Raw genomic sequence first — 3,885 nt, 5'->3', positions numbered from 1 at the left:
AAATATGTATATTTAATTGCTGTTTCATGATCAAGCTTGGAAATAAGTCTAGGAAACCCCCAAAACCCAAAAACTAAGAGGAAACTGAAAACCAGTACAGTAACACTGGAGTTCACTCAGTATATTGCATGCCTTTTATTTATTTGTTTGTTTGTTTGTTTTTAAACGACCTCTTTCAGCTAGGAGGTTAAATGTTAATTCCTACACAAGAACAGGAAACAAAGCCCTCTAGAGATGACCTTACTTAATGAAACAGAACTAGAAAACTCCACCACTGCTGCAGGGAGATCAGAAAGTTATTTACATCCAGGATACTATATGGGAAGAAAAAACAAATCTATCAAGAAAAATATGTCAAGTCTGAAAATGAAAAATAGATTTGGAGTAAAAATATAATTATACATAATGCCAGATGCCCATGAAAATAAATCTATATGAAAAATTGTTTCAAGGTCAGTGATATTCCTGGGAAACCTGTGGAACATATAATATACCTATTAGAATGTCTAAACTTTAAGACTAATCATAACAAGTGTTAGCAGGAATGTGGAACAACTGGAACTCATACACTGCTTATGGTAATGTACAATGGAACACAGTTTGGCAGCTTCTTAAAAAAGTTAAACATAAACTTACTACATGGCCCAGTTAATCCACTCCTGGGTTTTACCCAAGAGAAAAGAGGGCATGTCCCTATGCAAAAACTTCTACATATGCAGCTTTATTTGTAATAGCCCCAAACTGCAAATAACCCAAATGTTCATCAACAGGTGACTGGGTTAAAAAATCATAGTATTTCCTCATAATGTGACACTATTAGCAACGAAAAGGAATGAACTATTGATTCATACAACAACACGAATGAATCTCTAAACAATTATGTTGAGTGAGAAAAGCAATAAAAAAATACATGTATCTTCACAAAATATGCAAGTATTCTTTTTTGTTGCTATATATATATATATATATATATATATATATATATACACACATTTTTTTTTTTTTTTTCTCTGCTGTCGAGTTGATTCCAACTCATAGCGACTCCTCCTTGGGTTTCCTAGGCAGTACCTCTACGAAAGTAGATTGCCCAATCTTCCTTCCAAGGAGTGGCTGGTGGGTTTGAACCACCCGCTTTCTGGTTAGCAGTCAAGTGCCTTAGGCACTATGCTACCAGACCTCCTTGGTATAAAATATATGTATCAAAAATAGATACACTTAGGACATTTTTTGTTTTGTTTTTAATATGAGTGGCCATAATAGCATGATGGAATTTTCCAAGAGCAATGACTTATTCACTGCAAATACCTTTTTTCAACAACATAAACAGCACTTATACACACGGACAATGCTGGATGGAATACACAGGAATCAAATCAACTATAACTATGGAAAGAGATGATTGGAGAAGCACATTATCATCAGTCAGAATAAAGCCAAGAGTCCACTACAGAGCAGACCATCAGTTGCTCGTGTGCAAGTTCAAGCTGAAGCTAAAGAAAATTAAAACAAGTCCATGAGAGACAAAGTTATGACCTTGAGTATATCCCACTTGAATTTAGAGATCATCTCAATAACAGATTTGATGCACTGAACACTAATGAAATCAAATCATCACCAAAAAAAAAAAAAAAAAAGGTTGTTTCTTCAAAAAGATTAATAAAATCAATAAACCATTGGCAAAAAAAAAAAAAAGAAAGGAAAGAGAAGACCAAAATGGATGTCAGAAGGGACTCAAAACTTGCTCTTTAATGTACAGTAGCTAAAAAAAAAATGAAGAAATAATGAAGTAAAAGAGCTGAAACAAAGAATTCAAAGGGCAGCTCAAGAAGATACAGTACTATAATTAAATGTGCAAAGACCTGATGTTAGAAAAAAGAGAACACACTTGGCATTTCCCAAGCTGAAAGTACTGAAGAAAAAAAATTAAGGCTTAAGTTACAATGCTGAAGGATTCTATGTCCAAAATATTGAACACAGGGAGAACCAAAAGCAGATGGAAGGAATATGAAGAGTCATCGTACCAGAAAGAATTGGTTGACATTCAATCATGTCAAGAGATAACATGTGATAAGAACCAATGGTACTGAAAGAAGACATTCAAGGCAGTGGACAAAAACAAAACTCTAGGGACTGAAAGAATACCAATTGAGAGGTTGTAAATGGATGTAATGCCGGAAGCGTGCACTAATCTATGCCAAAAAAGTTGGAATACAGCTATCTGACCAACCAACTGAAAGAAATCTGTATTTTTGCCCATTCCAAAGAAAAGTAATCCAATACAGAAATTATCAAATGATATATTAATATCAAACATGAGTAATATTTTGCTAAAGATCATTCAAAAATGGCTGCAGCTGTAGATTAGTAGAAATTCAGGGTGGATTCAGAAGAGGATGTGGAATGAAGGATATCATTGCTGATATCAGATGGATCTTGGCCGAAACAGAGGATATCAGAGATATGTTAACCTGTGATTTATTGACTATGGAAAGGCATTTGACTGTGTGGACCGTAACAAATTATGGATAACAGTGCAAACAATGGGAATTCCACAATATTTAACTGTGCTCATGTGGAACCTGTACATAGACCAATAGGCAGTCATTCAAACAGAACAAGGGGACACTGCGTGGTTTAAAATCAAGAAGGGAGTGCATCAGGGTTGGATCCTTTCACCATAATTATTCAATCTGTACGCTGAAAAAATAATCTGGACTATATGGAGAATTCAGCATCAGGACTGGAGGAAGGTTCATTAACAAATAAAATATGCAGATGATACTATGTATGGATTACATCTCAACATAAAGAAAACAAAATTCTCAGAACTGAACCAATATGTAACATCATGATGAATAGAGAACATATTGATGTTGTCAAGGATTTCATTTTACTTGGATCCACAATCAACACCCATGGAAGTAGCACTCAATAAATCAAACAACATATTGCATTGGGAAAGTCTGCTGCTAAAGACCTCTTCAAAGTGTTAAAAAGTAAAGTTGTTAATTTGAGGGCGCACTTAACCCAAATCATGGTATTTTCAATTACTCATATGTATGTGAAATCAGGGCAATGTATAAGGAAGACTGAAGAAGAATTGATGCATTTGAATTACAGTGTTGGCAAAGAATACTGAATATACCATGGATTGCCAGAAGAAGAAACAAATCTGTCTTGGAAGAAGCACAGCCAAAATACTCCTACTGTGAACAAGTTATCAGGAGGGACCAGCTTCTATAGAAATACATTATGCTTGGTAAAGTGGAGATAGTGAAAAAGAGGATGACCCTCAATGAGATGAATTGACACGGGGCTATAACAATGGGTTCAAAAACACAGCAACGACTCCGAGGATGGTGCAGGATCAGGCAGTGTTTTGAAACATTGTGCATATGGTCTCTATGAGTCGAAAGTGATTCGATGGCACCTAACAACAATAACAACAAAAACAACACACACACGTTTCCCTTGCTATTCTAAATTGGAGCATTTCTATGAAATCTTTTGTAAGCTGTAAAGAGAAAGATCAATTACCATTAATTTATGTGGGAAAAATTTTTGAGAATTTCTAGACTCTAAAAATCACCTACCAAATCATACCAAATAATACTTAAAAACCTAAAATAGCACTAACATACAGCAAAAGCAGGAACAATATGGTAAATATACAGCCTATATAAAGTGGAAATAATATATGTACAGGGTAGTTCCCAGGGAAAGAAGCTGGAGACACCACCCTCACTGCTTGGAGCATGAAATATTTCCTAATGGCTCACTGCAAAACAAATGCTGAACAGTAACTTTTTCGCTTTTGTGTGTGTGTGTATATGTGAACGTGTATATATGTATGTGTGAAAGTGAAAGTCCTCTTTGGGTTTCTTT

Source organism: Orycteropus afer, unplaced genomic scaffold, assembly GCF_000298275.1.
Source record: "Orycteropus afer afer isolate SDZICR_OR568_19922 unplaced genomic scaffold, OryAfe1.0 scaffold00026, whole genome shotgun sequence".
In the NCBI taxonomy this organism is placed as follows: domain Eukaryota; kingdom Metazoa; phylum Chordata; class Mammalia; order Tubulidentata; family Orycteropodidae; genus Orycteropus; species Orycteropus afer.
The sequence above is the reverse complement of the archived record's forward strand: the minus strand, read 5'-3'. Positions refer to the sequence as shown.